Raw genomic sequence first — 19,151 nt, forward strand, 5'->3', positions numbered from 1 at the left:
GCTGAATATTAAACCTGAACTGGCTCATTCTATCCATAATATATCCTTACCTTCACACACTCTTCCTGGGAATTTAGATAACTTGGGTTTTTATCTACAGAGCTAAGAGTTGCCTCTTGAATTCAAAATTTATTCTATTAGCCAAAATTTAGTTAAAATTATAAAATTTAACACAGTAATATATTTTTAAAAGTTTGAGAAATAAAGAAAAGAGAATTCACCATAATCCCAACATTACAATGTAAGGGTACTTCTTTTTTTTTAATCGACATTATTTTTTTAGAGCAAAAATATGTAAAATAGCCAAAACCACCTTGAAAAGAACAAAGTTGAGAGCACTTACACTTCATGGTTCTAAAACTTACTACAAAACTACAACATAGATCAATGGAATAGAACTGAGAGCTGAGAAATAAACTCTCAATTTATGTCCAACTGATATTCAAAATGGTTGCCATGACAATTCAATGGGAGAAAATAAGAGTCTTCAACAAATGGTGCTGCGACAACTAGACCCTCACAAGCAAAAGATCACAAAGTTTAATACCTTCCTCATACCATATACAAAACAGTTTAATACATTCCTCACACACGTAACTCAAAATGGATCAATGACTACAACGTAAGAGCTAAAACAATCTACCCTCCTAGAAGAAAGCATAGGGACAGTGAATCTTCACTGACCTTAGATTAGGTAATGATTTCTTCTGTGAAACTAAAAGTACAAGCAAAAACAAACTGATAAATGAGACTTCATGAAAATGAAAAACTTTTGTGCTTCCTAGGACACCATGAAGAAAGTGAAAAGACATCATACAGGATGGGACGAAAATTTTGCAAATCACATATCTGATAATGGGATTGTTATCTAGACTACATTAGCAACTTGGAGTCTAGGAGAGAGGGTAAAGAAAGAAAAAAAGGTGGATCTTGAGTTCACCTCCTATCAAGGACACGCCAAGCCAATAACTACTTGTGATAAAACTCACTCTGAAAACGACCTAAAGACTGGCAGAACACAGCTGAAGACCTAAGGAGAAGACCACATCAAGACGGGGAAGTGAGGGACTCCTGGGTGGCTCAGTCAATTAAGCATCTACCTTCTGCTTAAGTCATGATCCCAGGGTCTTGGGATTGAGCTCCCACATGGGTTCCCTGCTCAGTGGGGAGTCCGTTGGTCCCTATCCCTCTGCCCTTGCACTCTCTCGCTTGTGCATTCTCTCTCTCTCAAATAAACAAACAAAATATTTATTTTTAAAAAAGATTTTAATTACTTACTCATGAGACATAGGCAGAGGGCAAGAAGGCTCCCTATGGAGAGCCTGATGCAGGACTCGATCCCAGGAACCTGGGATCACAACTGAGCTGAAGGCAGATGCTCAACAACTGAGCCACCCAGGCGCCTCCAATTTAAAAAAATCTTAAAAAAAAGAGGAGGAGGGCAGAGACACAGTTGGTGAACCAAACCCCCAGGGCTGCAACCCACAGCAGGATAGCTATCACAGGCATGGAGGAGCCAACAACCCCCTGGCACAACTACTGCTCTGTCATACCTGGTGGGCAGCCCTAGTTGAGAGGTACTCCTCCAAGCATACCTCCAGATTCTCTCCCTGAAGAGCAAGAGACCTGGCCCCACCCAGTAGCATGCCCATACTACAGTGGGGTCTCTCAGCTAGCCATGGGAATAAAGGGAAGGGGGCAAGCCCTGACCACCAGTGTACCCACAAGTAGAAGTCAGTCACTCCAGACAGCAGGGCTGAGGGCTGGCCCCATCCACTAGCACATCCCCCAAAGCTACAGCTGGGCCATTCGGCAGCCATGCACACAGCAGACTGCCCACCAGTGTCCCACCCTCCCCAGAGGGTGCAGCCCATCATTGTGAACAGCCAGGCTGAAGGTCAGCATGCCCACAGCAATCACAGCCTAGCCACAACAGGAGAGCACATGCAGCCAATACAGGGGACACCCTTGGAACACCTGGTTATGGTGATCAGAGGGGATCACACTATAGATACCACAGAATATCTTCTATATAAGACCATTACTTTCAGACCAGGAGATGTAGCTGACCTACCTGATAGAGAAACACAGATTCAAACAAAATGCAGGGACAGAGGAATGTGTTCAAAATGAAAGAACAAGAAAATAAATAAATAAATAAATAAATAAATAAATAAATAAATAAATAAATAAACAAATGAAAGAAAGAAAGAAAGAAAGAAAGAAAGAAAGAACAGACAAAACCAAAATTAAATGACAGAGAGATAAGCAATCTGTTGATAGAGAGCTCAAAGTAATGGTCATAAAGAGACTCACCAGCCTTAAGGGAAGAGTGAATGAAGTCAGCAGAAACTTCAACAACAAAATAGAAATATAAAAGAGAACTAGTCAGAGTTGAAGGATACAACAGCTAAAACGAAAAATACACTAGAGGGAATCAATAGATTACAAGATGCAGAAGAATGGATCATAGATCTGGAAGATAGGAAAGTGGAAACCAATCAAGCTGAACAGTGAAAAGGAAAAAGATTTTTTTTTTTAAGGAAAAAGAATTCTTAAAAAATGAGAACAGTTTAAGGGAACTCTGTGACAACATCAAGCAAATTAGCTTTCACATTATAGAAGTCCAAGAAAGAGTAGACAAAGAGAAAGGGGTAGAAAATGTACTCAAAGACACACTAGCTAAGAACTTCCCTAACCTGGGAAAAGACACAGACATCCAAGTCTAGGAACGAAAGACAGCCCCAGATAAGATAAATCCAAAGAGATCCACACCACGGCACATAATAATTAAAACAGCAAAAGTTAAAGAAAATCTTAAAAGCAGGAAGAGAAAAGCAAACAGTTACATACAAGGGAAACTCCATAAGGCTGTCAGCTGATTTCTTAGCACAAAATTTGTAGGCTAGAAGAGGGACATGATACATTCAAAGTGCTGAAAGGAAAAAAACCTAAAACCAAAAATATTCTGCCTGGCAAGGTTATCATTCAGAATTGAAGGAGAAATAGAGTTTCCTAGACAACAAAAATTAAAGGTGTTCATCACTACTAAAGCAACCTTACAAATGTTAAAGGGAATTCTTTAAAAGAAAATTATGAAAGGAAAAATTTCACTGGTAAAAGCAAACATATGTTAAAAGATAGGAGATCTAGGTGGGGAATGGGTGATGGGCATTAAGGAGGGCACATGATCTCTCTATGTCTCTCATGAATAAATAAATAAAATCTTAAAAGAAAAAAAAAAAAAAAGCATCCCTGGGTGGTTCAGTGGTTAGGCGCCTGCCTTTGGCCCAGGGCATGATCCTGGAGTCCCAGGATGGAGTCCCACATCGGGCTTCCTGCATGGAGCCTGCTTCTCCCTCTGCTTGTGTCTCTGCCTCTCTCTGTTGTGAGTAAATAAATAAATAAATAAATAAACAAATAAATAAAATCTTTAAAAAAAAAAAAGGAGGGCACATGATGTAATGAGCACTGGGTGTTATATGCAACTGATGAATCACTGAACTCTACCCCTGCTTGTGCTCTCTCTGTCAAATGAATGAATAAAATCTTAAAAAAATAATAAAATAAAAAATAAAGACTTCTAAACAGGAGACAAAGAAGGGGATTACATAATGATAAAGGGGCCAATCCAACCAGAGGATATAACAATTGTAAATATCTATGTACCACACATAGTGCACATAAATATATGAAATAAATAATAACAGATACAAACGGAGAAATTGACAGGAATACAACAATAGAAGACTTTAACACCCCACTTATATCAATGGATAGACAGATCATCCAGACCAAAAAAAAAAAAAAAAAATCAATAAGTAAACAATGGCTTTGAATAACATATCAGACCAGATGGACTTAACAGATATATACAGAACATTCCATCCAAAAACAGCAGAATACACATTCTTTTCAAGTACACATGGAACATTCCCAGAATAGATCACATGTTAGGCCACAAAACAAGTCTCAATAAATTTAAGAAGATTAAAATCAAATAAGCATCTTTTCCAACCACAACAGTATGAAACTAGAAATCAATTACATGAAGAAAACTGGAAATAAACACAAACATGTGGAGACTAAAAAACATGCTATAAACAAACAATGGATCAAATGAAATCAAGGAGGAAAAATTAAAAATACCTGGAGACAAATGAAAACAGATATACAATGGTTCAATATCTTTGGGATGCAGCAAAAGCAGTTCTTAGAGGGAAGTTTATTTGATACAGGCCTACCTCAAGAAACAAGAACAATCTCAAATAAACAATCTAACCTTACAGCAAAATGAATGAGAAAAAGAACAAAGTAGAAGAAAGAAAACATAAAGATCAGAGTGGAAATAAATGAAATATAGACTAAAAAACCAGAAAAGATCAACAAAAACTAAGCTGGTTCACTGAAAAGATAAACAAAATTGACAAAACTTTAGTCAGATTCTTTAAGAAAAAGAGAATCCAAATGAATAAAATCAGAAATGGAAGAGAAGTTACAAATGGGACCACAAAAGTACAAAGGATTTTAAGACACTACAAAATGAAAAATTATATGCCAACAAATTGAACCTAGAAGAAATAAATTCCTAGAAACATATAGTTGTCCGAGATTGAGTCAAGAAGAAATAGAAAATCTGAATAGACCAGTATTAGGAATAATATTCAATCAGTGATCAAAAAACTCCCCACAAACAAAAGTCCAGGACAGAACAGATGGCTTCACAAGTTAACTTTATAACATATATAGGTTACAGTATCTATCCTTCTCAAACTATTCCAAAAAAAAAAAAAAATAGAAGAGGAAAGAATGCTTTTAGATTTATTCTACAAAGCCAAAATTACCCTGATACCAAACCAGACAAAGACACTACATACTGCAAAAAAAAAAAAAAAAAAAATTACAGACTAATGTCCCTGATGAACATAAATATAAAAATCCTCCACAAAAGATTAGCACATTGAACTCAAAAACATATTAAAAGGATCATTCACCACTATTAAGTGGGATTTAATACAGCAATGCAGGATGGTTAAATATCTGCAAATTAACCAATGTGGTACACCACATTAACAAAATGAAGAATAACAATCAAAATAATAAAATAATAAATAAAATAATAAAATAATAAATATTTTAAATAAATTTTTTTAATGGGCAAAGTATTCAAATAGACATTGCTCCAAAGAGATATACAAATAGCAATGTCATCTTAATAGGGCAGCCCAGGGCTCAGTGGTTTAGCGCTGCCTTCAGCCCAGGGCGTGATCCTGGAGACCCGAGATCGGGTCCCGCATTGGGCTCCCTGCGTGGAGCCTGCTTCTCCCTCTGCCTGTGTCTGTGCCTCTCTCCATGTCTCTCATGAACAAATAAATAAAATCTTAAAAAAAATCATCTTAATAGATGCAGAAAAAGCATTCGACAAAATTCAACATCCATTCATGATAGAAACTCTCAACAATGTGGGTACAGAAGAAATATACCTCAACATAATAAAAATGACAAATTCACAGCTAACATCACACTCAATAGTGAAAAGCTGAAAGCTTTTCCTCTAGAGTCAGGACCAAGACAGGGATGCCCACTCTCACCACTGGAAGTCCTAGCCACAGTAATCAGACAAGAAAAAGAAATAAAAAGCATCCAAATTGGTAAGAAAGAGGTTAAACTGTCACTATTTGCAGATGACATGATACTACATATAGAAAACCCTAAAGAATCCAACAAAAAATCTACAAAATCAACATACGGAAATCTGTTGCATTTCTATATACTAATGACTATCAGAAAAAGAAATTAAGAAAATAATTGCATCAAAATCAATAGTATACCTTGGAATATATTTTTTAAAGATTTTATTTATTTATTCATGAGAAACACAGAGAGGAAAGAGAGGCAGAGACACAGGCAGAGGGAGAAGCAGGCTCCATGCAGGGAGCCTGACGTGGGACTTGATCCCGGGTTTCCAGGATCACGCCCTGGGCTGAAGGCAGCACTAAACCACTGAGCCACCCGGGCTGCCCAACCTCGGAATAATTTTAACCGGAATATTAGCTATAAGAGGTGAGAGATATGTACTCTGAAAACTATAAGACATGAAAGAAATTAAAGATGACACAAATAAATAAATAAAAAGATATACCATGCTCATGGATTGGTAGAATTAATATTGATAAAATATCCAGAGGCACCTGGGTGAGGTTCAGTTGATTAAGTGTCCGACTCCTGATTTTGGCTCAGGTCATGATCTCAGGGTCCTAAGTTCAAGCCCTGCATCAGGCTCTATGCTCAGTGCAGAGTCTCCTTGTCCCTCTCCCTCTCCCTGCTTGCTCTCAGTCTCTCTCTCAAATAAATAAAATCATAAATAAAATAAAATGCCCATACTACCCAAAGCAATCCAGATTCAATATAATACCTATCAAAATACCAACAGCATTTTCCACAAAACTAGAACAATCCTAAAATGTTTATGGAAGCACCAGAGACCCCAAATAACCAAAGCAATCTTGAGAAAGAGGAACAAAGCTGGAGGTATCACAATCTTAGATTTCAAATTATACTATGAAGCCATAGTAATCAATAAACTATGGTGCTGGCACAAAAACAAACACATAGATCCATAGAACAGTATAGCAAGCCCAGAAATAAACCCAAGGTTATAATGGTGAAATTAATCTATGACAAAAGAGGCAAAAATACACAATGCAGAAAAGACAGTGTCTTTAATAAATGGTGTTGAGAAAGCTGGATAGCTACATGCAAAAAAATAAAACCAGACCACTTTTTTACACGACATAGAAAAATAAACTCAAAATGTATTAAAGACCTCAATATAAGACCTAAAACCATAAAACTTCTTAAGGAGACATAGGCAGTAAACTCTTGGACATCAGCCTCAGCAATATTCTTCGTTTATGCCTACCCAGGAAAGAAAAGCAAAGGCAAAGACAACTAAAACATCAAACTAAAAAGCTTTTGCATGGTGTAGGAAACCACCAACAAAACAAACAAGGCAACCTGCTGAATGGGTGAAGATATCTGCAGATAATCTATCTAATAAGGGGTTAATATGCAAAGTATATAAAGAACTCATACAACTCAACATCAAAAAACCAATCTGATTAAAAACTGGACAGAGAATCTAGAAATATATATTTTTCCAAAGACGACATATAGGTTGCCAATAAGTACATGAAAAGAGCTCAGCATCACTTATCAGGGAAGTCAAATCAAAACCACAGAGACATCACCTAACATCTGTCAGAATGGCTATTATCAAAAAAATAAGAATAACAAGAGCTGGCGAATATATGGAGAAAATGGAACCTCTCTGTATTAGTTGTTGAGAATGTAAATTAGTCTAGTCACTACAGAAAACAGTATGGAGGTTCCTCAAAAAACTGAAAGTCAGAAATACCATATGACCCAGTAGTTCTATTTCTGGGTATTTATTCAAAGAAAATGAAAACACTAATTCAAAAACATACAAGCACCCCTATGTTTATTGCAGCATTATTTACAACGGGTAAGATATGGAAGCAACCTGAATGTCTATTGATAGTTGAAGGACTAAAGAAAATGTGGTGTATATATACAGTGGAATATTAGCTATAAAAAAAGTGAAATCATACATTCACAATATGTACGGAATTAGAGTGTTATGCTAAATTAGTCAGAAAAAGACAATTACCACGTTTTCACATTTATAGAATCTAAAAAACAAAACAAATGGAAACAGATTCACAAATACAGGAAGAAAAAAAAAACCTGATGGCTAAAAGAAGGGAAGGGGCTGGAAAGAGGTGAAATAAATGAAGGGGATTAAGAAGGGCAGACTTCCAGTTAGTAAATCAGTCACAGGGATGAAATGTACAGCATAGGAAATACAGTCAATAATACTGCAGTAACTTTATATAGTAGTAGATAACTACACTTATGCTGAGCATTTCATAATATAGTTGTCAAACCACTGGATTGCACAGCTGAAACTAATATTATGTCAATTATACTTCAATAAAAAAAATCTACAACTTAGTAATAAAGAAAACAACCCTATTAAAAAATGGACAGGGGCACCTGGCTGGCTCTCAAGAGAGTGTGCCACTCTTGATCTCAAGATTTTGAGTTCAAGCCCCACATTGGGCATAGGGAAACTTAAAAACAAAATCTTGGGACACCTAGGTGGCTCAGCAGTTGAGCATCTGCCTTTGGCTCAGGGCGTGATCCCTGAGGGCTGGGATCAAGTCCCACATTGGGCTTTTTGCATGGAGCCTGCTTCTCCCTCTGCCTGCGTCTCTGCCTCTCTCTCTGTGTCTCTCATGAATAAATAAATAAAATCTTTAAAAAAGAAATCTTAAGGGAAGCCTGGGTGGCTCAGTCAGTTAAGTGTCCAACTCTTGATTTCCGCGCAGGTCATGATCCCAGGATTGTGGGATCGAGCCCTGCATCAGGCCCCATGCTCAGCAGGGAGTCTGCTTGAGATTCTCTCTCCCTCTGCTCCCCCACCCCCACCCAACTCATACTCTGTCTAAAATAAAATAATAAATATTTTAAATAAATATTTTTTAAATGGGCAAAGTATTCAAATAGACATTGCTCCAAAGAGATATACAAATAGCAAATGATCACATGAAAAGATGCTGAATAGCACTAGTCAGTAGGGAAATGTAAATGAAAGCCACAGTCAGATATCACTCCATACCCACCAGTATGGCTATTAGGAAAAGGACAGATGATAACAAGTACTGACAAAGATGTGGGAAACGTAGAACCCTCATGCATTGTTAGTGGGAGGGTAAAATACTGCAGCTGCTTTAGAAAACAGTGTGGCAGTTCCTCTAAAAGTTAAAGTTATCATTTGATCAACAATTCCAAGAAAAATGAAAACATATGTCCACACAAAAATTTGTACATAGATGTATGTAACAATATTCATAATAGCTAAAGAGTAGAAACAATCCAAATGTCCATTAACTATTGAATGGGTAAACAAAATGTGGTATATTCATGCCACATATTATTATTCAGTAATGAAGTACTGACAACACGCTACATGAATGAACCTTGAAAATGTTATGCTAAATGAGACACAAAATAGGATGTATTGTATGATTCCATCTATATGGAATGTCCACAAATCCATAGAGACAGAAAGTAGACTGGTGTTCTTTTAAGGTAATGGTAGAAGTAGAAGTGACTGTAAATGGGTATGAGATTTCTTTTAGGGATAAATAAACAAAATGCTCTTAAATGGGATAATGGTATAACTGCACAATTCTGTGAATATACTGGAAATCACTGAATTATACACTTTAAGATATGAATACCATGCTATGTGAATTTTATGTCAATAAAGCCATTGAAAAAAATACTCTATTGAACAGATGAACATTAATTATTAACATACATTGCTTCCAATGTATCTATTCTACCTAACACTGCTGTGAACATTTTTGTGCCTAGGCTTTGATCATATATAATTAAGAGTATGGATTCTTGGGGTACATGGGGGGCTCACTTGGTGGAGTGTGCAACTCTTGATCTCAGGGTTGTGGGTTCAAGCCCCATGGGTGTAGAGATTACTTAAAGTTAAAATCTTAAAAAGAAAAAGGAAAAAAAGAGTACGGATTCTTTAAGGATTTATTTGAGAGACCGGGAGAGCAAGCAAGCACACATACACATGCATTGAGAGGGGCAGAGGGACAGGAAGAGAATCTCAAGTAGACTCCCAGCTGAGTGTGGAGCCCCAAGGCAGAGCTGGATATCATAACCCTGAGATCATGACCTGTGCCAAAATCAAGAGTCAGACACGTAACCAACTGAGCCACCCAGGAACCCCAAAGAGTATGAATTCTTAAACACTGCTTCAGTGAGAATCTTGGCTTGAGCAGTGATATGAGCGACGCCTGGGCAAGTCACTCAACTACTTCATGCCTCAATTTCTCCCTCTATCACGTGAAGTAACAGTAGTCACACCCCTTGGATTCTAAGGATCAAATAAAGTAAGGGCTTTGCATGGTGCCTGTCACATAGTAAACTTTCAACATTAGTAGTTATAATTGTCATTCTGGTTTGTATTATTTTCTTTTTAGATTTTTCTTTCTTTTTTTAAGATTGATTGATTGATTTATGAGAGACAGAGAGAGAGAGAGAAAGAGAGAGAGCGGCAGAGACATAGGAAGAGGGAGAAGCAGGTTCCATGCAGGGAGCCTGACATGGGACTCTATCCCAGGTCTCCAGGACCACACCCTGGGCTGAAGGTGGCGCTAAACCACTGAGCCACCGGGCTGCCCAGATTTTTCTTTTTTTTCTTTTTTTTTTCTTTTTTTAGATTTTTCTTTTTTAATTGGGATATAACTTACAAAAAATATGAAATGATACACGAATTTGCATGTCATCCTTGCACAAGGGCTGTACTGATCTTTCCTGTATCGTTCCAATTCTAGTACATGTACTGCCAAAGCACACGCTCTGTTATTTTCTTAAGATGATTTCCGGAAGTGGTGTCACTAGGTCAAAACCCATGAACATTTATGTGTCTGAATACGTTTTGCCAAACCACATTTCAAAGGAGGTGCACTAACTTTTGATGCCAATAGTAAATATAGGAGAGAACCAAGGTACCCATGCCATCATCAACACTATGTTACAGTAGATTTGTTTTGTTAACAATGTCTCACTTTGCTTATGGCCCTTAGCATCTTGAAACCCAACAGTTTTCTATGAATCCTACATACCATGATGAGTACTTAACTGAATGTGAAATCTGTGCAGACCCTACACTGGGAGCCACAGTGGAAACTAAAATGAGTAAGGCCAAGGATTTTGTGTGAGGCAAAGCAAAAAAACATTTTAATTCAAGATAACTGTGATTAAGTATGAGAGAGTTACAAAGTATTTATAAGGGTAGGGAAAAGATGGCAGTTTATAAAGCAGGGAAAAGAGGGCAGTGTTCCAGCTGGTTCTTGAAGAATGGACATTAATTTCAACTGGCAAGGGTGTGGCAGGAGTAAAATCAAGGCTGGTGGAAGAACACGGCACATTCCAGGGCTGTGGCTTGAGTACAAAGTTGCTAGCGGGGAGAAAGGTGAGACAAGGAGACACAGGGTGCTGCTCTAGAAGCACAAAAAGGACCATCTAAAACACAGCCAGGGACTACGTGAGCTGAGGGGGAGGGTTTCTCACAGGGCAAATAGCATGCAGAAAGACACAAAGACGTGAATCATCATGACCCATCCAAGGAACCGCATGTAATCCAATTTGGCTAGAGCAGAGAGTACATGTGGAAAGGATGCAGATGATGCTAAATAAATAGGCAGAAGCTGACTGTGAAGGACTTTGTGTGCCAGAATAAAGCATTTGAACTTTATTCCAAAGGAAATAGAGAACTGAAGCATTCTTAAGGAAAGAAGTGACAATCAGACTAGCTTAAAAAAAACTACTCTGGCAACCCTCCAACAGCTTCCCAGCTCACACAGAATAAAACCCAAAGTCCTTATTACACTTAACACCCTACATGCTGGTCAGCGGCTCTCTCTGAAAATATTTTCCTATTTCCCCTCCTCTCACTCTGTTTCTGCCACACCAGCCTTCTTGCTATACCCCTTCCAACATGCCTCTCACCAAGACTTCTGCACTTGCTGTTCCCTCTGCCTGGAACTCTCCCCTGGAGACACACAGTTTGCTCCCTCAGTTAAGTTTCTGTTCAAATACTTTCTTATCAGAGAGGCCTTCCCTGTTACCCAATATAAAAGAACAAGAAACAAAAGCAATCAACTCTATCATTTTTCTCCTCCACTTGCCACCTGGCACATATATTTACTTGCCTATTGCTTGTCTCTCCTTACGAGAATTAGAATATAAGCTCCATGACAGAGCCTCTCTCAATAACCCTGTGATATAGAACTGTTATTGCCACTTCCAGATGGTGAAATTAAGGGGCACAATATTGCCAGTGAACAATGGAACCAGGCACAATGACTCCTGAGCTTGCAACTCTAACCCATTTCACATAGTGTCAGAGGTCCTGACTTTGATACTAGATCATTTCCTGTGAATAGGCTCCATCCTGACAAGTTCTATGACAGTAAAAACTCTGAATTCACACTATGTCCTAAAGAGATATGGATTCTTACCACTGGTTATTAGTCAAGTTTCAAAAGCCAGGAAACATTTTTTTAAATGACCAACTAAAATACACAAGGTATCTGGACTTTCTCCAGCAATAAGCTGTGTTTTTTTGTGTAGGACCCAGAGAGATTAAAACAAGATGAAACAATTTTATGAAACTAAAAGGAACATAGCATAGGACACCAAAACTACTTTTTCAAGACCATTTTTCAAGCAGAATATTAACTTCTGGTATAAAATAAACTCCATCTTTAAGATAATCATTACAATTTTCTGAGGTTATCACCACCAAAGGAAGAACACAGTATCTACCTGGAAAATATCAAGTAAATATTGTATCATATGCAGATACATATCCCGATTCTTTCCCTACTCCTCAGATTACTAATTTCTTCTTCCCTGATTATTCATTCAACCTAGCTCCCATTATTGAGACAACCCCTTCCCAAAATGTAATCCTCAATGAACACCTTTTTCTGTTAACTACTTCATACCAGAACTTACCACTCTTAATTCCAGCTACTTCCTCTATTATAACTAAATCTACTAATAACTTCTCTTTTTTCTCTTCTGCAGTTTTTGATCTCTAATCACCCGATCATAGATACTTCGGGGCCCTTTTATATCCCTACCTTTTTAAAGAAAATCAACTTTTCAAAATTGGCCTCTTTTCTACTTCATTAATCTGTATTATCTGGCTACTTTCCTAGGCTTACAACTTTAATATATTTTTTCTCTATCTTATCAACAGGACCTGTCAAATGTTCACGGTGTTTCCTACTTCCTTACTTTCCAAATTGGTATCTATCACCATATTCTGGGTTTTCTTCATTTCCTTCCTGAATTACCAGAGTTCTCCAGCTGACCTATTTCCAGCCTACTCACTCACTTCCATTCATTCTGTACATACTGCCAGTAAAGCTTCTCTCACACACAGTATACTCCCAATTCAAGGACTTTATTTATTTATTTATTTTTAATTCAAGGACTTTAAATAGTTCTCCAGCACAACAGATCCAAACTTCTCAAATCTGCACACTCAGGGCCTTCTACTGCTTCAGAATGTCACTAATAAATGTTTACCTTAAACATTCTAAGACAAATCCCCAGGAAACCAACATCTTGATCTCTTCTATCTGAATCAGTGCAATGTATACTATAGGTCTGAAGACCACCATCTTCCACTTGACTTCCATCAGGCAATGAGAATATATTAATCTATCATTTCCTAAACATCTCAAATTACTACAGGAAGGATTCATTTTCAAAAGTTGAACTCCTCTAATCAGCAAAATGGAAGTGTGTACAGTTATCAGAAAATAACACCTCATATATCCCTAGTGAAAGTACAAAGTAGTAAAATATTTTAAAGGTGAATTTGCTAACATCTTTAAAAAGTTTAAGTGCAAAATATTCTTCAGCCCAGCAATACTTCCAGGAAATTATCAGTATTCTCACAGAAGAAGAATTATATGCAGAAGGATATTAAGCACAACATAACTCCAACAGTTTAAAACAACAGGACACAACTCAAACTTCCTTACTGGAAGTAAGGAACCTCAAGATCAAGACCTGATATTTACATAAATTATGAAATGCTCACCATAATGAGTAGTTTACCACCTGTCAGCATACAAAGTTACTACGTCGTTATGGACTATATTACCTATGCTGTACTTTATATCCCCCGATTTATTTTATAACTAGAAGTTCATAGTTTATAATCCCCTTCACCTACTTCATCCATTCTCCTGCCCCCTCCTCTCCGATAACTACCAGTTTGTTCTCTGTATTTATGAGTCTGTTTCGGTTTTGTTTATAGATCCTACCTAAATGAAATCAAAGGTATGTGTCTTTCTCTAACTTAGCATATAATACCCTCTAGGTCCATCCATGTTGCAAAGGGCAAGATTTCATTCTTTTTTATAGTTGAGTAATATTCATGTGTATCATGCCTTCTTTATCCATTCATCTATTGATAGATACTTAGGTTCCTTCTATATTTTGGCTATTATAAATAATGCTTCAATGAACATAGTGGTGCATCTACCATTTCAAATCATATATATATATTTTTTAAATAATCAGCATTAAATTTTCACTTTTTTATATAACTTTTTAAAAAGTAATCAACATTAAAATTTCACTTAAAAAGAGAAAGAGAAAAATGCATTGTTCTAAGAATCCGCAATAGTCCTAACTAAATGTACACACAAATGTTTCAGTGCCTAGATGGCTCAGTCAGTTAAGCCTCTGACTTTTGACTTTGACTGAGGTCATGATCTCAGGTTGTGAGACTGAGTCCCACATCTGACTTTGTGCTGGGCACAGAGCTTGCCTAAGATGCTCTCTCTCTCTCCCTTCTCCTCTCTCCCTCTCCCAAAAAAAGAAAGAAAAAAAAGAAGCAAAAAACCAGACTCTTTTTTTTATTATTATTTATTTAAGAGAGAGAGAGAGAGAGCACACACAAGCTTGTGAGCTTGGGGAGGGGAAGAATCTAAGGCAGACTGAGTCAAAATCAAGAGTTGGATGCCTAACTGACTGAGTCACCAGGGTGCCCTGAGAAACCAGACTCTTAAATACAGAGAACTGATGGTTGCCAGAGAGGAGGTGGGTGAAGGGATGGGTGTAAAAACATATGAAAGGGATTAAGAGGTACAAAATTCCAGTTATAAAATAAATAAGTCATGAAGATGAAAAGTACAGCAACAGAGAATATAGTCAATAATACTGCAATAACTTTGTATGTATGGTGACAGACAGATCTCCACTTATTGTGGAGAGCATTGAGTAATGCAATGAATTGCTGAATCAATATATTGCACACCTAAGGGACACCTCACACCTCCTCTGACACAAATTTTTTAAATAAGTTAAAAAATAAAGACTCCTATGCATAGTACTTTATGAAGTACCTAAAATACCACAATACCTAAAAAAAAAATTTGCATACATTTAATTTTTAAGTAATTTTATCAATTATTTTCAGCACTACAAAAACTACAGAATATATTAATAAATTATAAGGAAATAAAGTTCAATTCAATATAAGAAAATAAAACTTATGCCATCAGAACTTCTTAAGGGTAAAATGGGCTACCTTGTTACATAGTGACCTCCCCTTCCCAAAAACTAAACTAAAACCAAAACTGCAAGTCTCTGAAAATGACATCCTTGAAGAATTTGACAGATGTGCCAGCTGTTTTATTTCTTAAAAACGTATAGTTGAACACATATAATAATCTGTTGCATTTTTCTCTAGCATTACACAACTTTCCTGGCCTGCAACACACATACTGCATCTATTAACGTATTTAAGCATATGACAGCATTGTTCTAAGAATCCGCAATATTCATCTCTAACTAAATGTACACACAAATGTTTCAGTCTTCCAATGTCTATGGTTTCCAGCAGTTTAGTATTACATTTTTTTTTCCACAAAGCCTCAATACAATACATTTCCTGAACTTTTAGCTTTCAGTTTCCCGTTCGTCAATGGCTACAACTCTAGAGGCAATACATAAACACACCCCAGCTATAGTATTTCCACTTTTGACAACAGTGGATGAAATTATTATGACCAAACATAACTACAGTGCATTTAAGTCGTACATGATGGCTAACATAGCAATAACAGGAATTTAATAATTTACAAAGATGGAAATATAAATTATACTACTTATATAATAATGAAAGTTACAAAACCAACAGTCTCTTTCTCAGTGTATAAGAATTGCAGGGCTTCTACCTAAAGAATCCTCCAAATACAAAACAAGTTGCAGATAAGACAGAGAAAAAAATCCCTCTCCCTTCAAAAAAAAGGAAGCAAAAAAACCCCCAAACCATGGGAAATAGAAGTGATCTGATAAAAGCTTTGAGGACACGGAAAAAAAATTTTATATATACTTGTGGATTATACAATTCAACTTCACAGTATTTGAAAATGATAAAGAAAAATTAGTATTTCAGTAAAAATAAATCTAATCTAGATGCCTACTTTCTTTGAAGGAATACAGCATGATAAAAAGTAGTCTGGAGCATCTTTATGTAACCCATGCCTTTCTCATTCTGTAATCATGGGAAAGAATATAGAACATTATTACCAGTTGCAAAATGATTTCATGATAAAATCATGCTTAAAGTGACTAAAAAGTATTTGTACACCATGCAAAATTTCCAAATGCAGGAAGGACATCTTGCCAAAGTTAAACAATACACGTCAAGGGGAAGAAAAACAGTGTGAGAATGATTTATTTGGTGGCTAGGAACAGGCATTATTTATATATGAGAAAAAATTATGTACTCTGTAAAAAAGGGAGTATTTATTGAGCATCTAGAGTGACCAGAAACTAAGCTTAGGCCTTTATAGATGTTCCACCACACTACATCTACACAGGAAAATAGTGTAGAAGAAAACAAAGCTTAAATAAGTTTCTCACCATTATGTGTGGCATATACTAAAATGTAAGAGACTGGAGAAGATGTAAACTTAAGAAGCTACTGCAATAAAAGTATAGGGTGGGGGATGTGAGGTGAAAGTACAATAGCTCCTAACTCTTCATGCTAATCTTACCAGCACATCAATCTATAAAATGATAGACACAAAAAGCCTACTTTTCTTGAGAATTTATGTTTAGAGCACTATTAAATTTATAATTTACAACTCTAAAAATGAAAGAAACTCTATTCTTCTTAAAGTAGATTTTGGAGTCTTAGTTTTGGATATTTAAGAATAGTAATGCTAAAAAAAAGAAGAGAAAAAAGAATAGTAATGCTCATCCAAGAAATGTAATCATAGGCTTCTCATTAAGAAGCTTGAATTACGGGGCAGCCCGGGTGGCTCAGGGGTTTAGGGTCTGCCTTTGACTCAGGACGTGATCCTGGAGTCCCGGGATCGAGTCCCACATCGGGCTCCCGGAATGGAGCCTGCTTCTCCCTCTGCCTGGGTCTCTTTCTCTCATGAATAAATAAATAAAATCTTAAAAAAAAAAAAAAAGCTTGAATTACTATCACATTTTTTCTGACAGTAAAATTATTTTTTATCTTGGTTTTTTTTTTTTTTTTAATTTTTATTTATTTATGATAGTCACAGAGAGAGAAAGAGAGAGAGGCAGAGACACAGGCAGAGGGAGAAGCAGGCTCCATGCACCGGGAGCCCGACGTGGGATTCGATCCCGGGTCTCCAGGATCGCGCCCTGGGCCAAAGGCAGGCGCCCAACCGCTGCGCCACCCAGGGATCCCTTTATCTTGGTTTTTAATAGCAATAGTAGAAAAATTATCAGAGGTACTACTATAATTCCCACCCAGATGGTTAAGAACCACACTAGGCATGACAGTAAAAAACAGCCCTACTTTAGCTCTAAAAGGTGCAGGCCTGCTCATTAATTAGCTGTGGATCTTGAACATGTGATTTGACTTCCTGTGGACCTCAATGTCCTCATCTGAAGGCAAGATGGCTGGACTTGAGGTTATATCCCTTCCTTCCTCTCTTGGTCTCCCTGACTCTTTCTACTTTATGGCTTTAGTGATTTAGGATCTGGACTGGGGTCTCTGAGGACAGAGAGGAAAATCTGGAAAAAAGGAATAGGATAACATATACAATCAGAATATGGAGAGAAAAAAAAAGTCAAAAACTCATATTTACAAAAAGAAATGGACAAATGGTTCAGGATAGAAGATCATGAGTTTCATTGTCAAAATTAGTTTGAATACAAGTTTCAGTTATATTGAAATCAGAAAAGAAAGTGAGAAATGCCAGAGATAGGACTTAGAAATGTTATCTGTAACATACAATAATGCCTCACAAATAACCCAAGAAATCCTCCCAAGTTCCCTCAGTTCACTCAGAAAAGATCTCATGTCTGGCTTCATAATTCTGCCCCAACATAATCACCAACTATTTTCCGACAGGTTATTCCCCTCAGCCACTTTGGCTTCATCATTTCAAACAAATCTAGAATATCTCCCCTTCATCATCACTCAATGCTCTGTCTGAAATGCGTTTTCTCTCAACTTATACTATAATTTATCATGTTCTCACCATGTTTGAAGCACCATTCTCAGTACCTGACGTGTATTAGCTCATTTAATTCTCTCAACAATCCTAGGAGGCAAGTCAAGTAACTTGCTTATTAACATTACATAGAAGCAGAGCTCAGATTCAGACACGGGGTGTCTGGCTCCAAGGATCTTGTCCTCTCAGCTTGCTAACTAGTCATTCAAAGCTCAGACCAAGTTCTGTCACCTTCCTGAAGTTCTCATCTGCTTAGCAATTATTCCTGCCTCTTGAGTCCTTAAGTAAACCTTACCAGTGGACCTAGGTTATTTATCTTTTGTGTATATATTTTATCTTTGCTAAATGAGGCTCTTGCCTCATTTATTCTATAATAAGAACCTAAGAGAACCTAGTATCTGAAACATAAAAGTGCTTATTAAACTATAACGGCATTTAGTGTTTATTGAAGACCTATACGCAGGCTCTAGGCTAAGTGTCTTTATACGTACAGTCTCCTTTAATCCTCACAACTGCCTCTCCTCAATATCAAAAGTGAGAAAACAAGGCTCAGAGAAGCTATGTATGTTTTTCAATATCACATAGCAGTAGTGACAGTCTTAAGAGTCTGTACCATGCTCTTAATCTCCAGCCAACTGCAGAACACCTTGAAGAATCAGTCCTAGCAACATTTCAGTTCAACCTGCACTTACTCTGCAGCATAACCCTGAACACTAATGATTCCATACCAGAGTTGCAGCTGCTGCCCTCAAAAAAACGTGTAGCTCAGCAGGACTTCAGGACCAAACTGTCCTCTCACTGGCAGAGTCCCCATCATTGACTGAAATATTTTAAGTTCTACTTTAAATCAAAATATCAGGGCAGCCCTGGTGGCTTAGCGGTTTGGCGCCGCCTTCAGCCCGGGCCGTGATCCTGGAGACCCTGGATCAAGTCCCATATCAGGCTCCCTGCATGGAGCCTACTTCTCCCTCTGCCTATGTCTCTGCCTCTCTCATGAATAAATAAATA

At 37.2% G+C, this 19,151-nt stretch overlaps 1 protein-coding gene and 1 non-coding gene across 9 annotated transcripts in view; both read right to left on the reverse strand.

Annotated features, from left to right (window-relative positions):
* FKBP5 (FKBP prolyl isomerase 5) overlaps positions 1-19,151 on the reverse strand; it is a 108,858-nt gene that overhangs the window by 79,190 nt on the left and 10,517 nt on the right. The gene's annotated exons all lie outside the window — the stretch shown is intronic.
* Positions 10,363-10,465, reverse strand: LOC119874322. The gene has a single exon (XR_005368195.1). It is a non-coding gene; the product is annotated as a U6 spliceosomal RNA (small nuclear RNA).

This window comes from Canis lupus, chromosome 12, assembly GCF_011100685.1.
Source record: "Canis lupus familiaris isolate Mischka breed German Shepherd chromosome 12, alternate assembly UU_Cfam_GSD_1.0, whole genome shotgun sequence".
In the NCBI taxonomy this organism is placed as follows: Eukaryota; Metazoa; Chordata; class Mammalia; order Carnivora; family Canidae; genus Canis; species Canis lupus.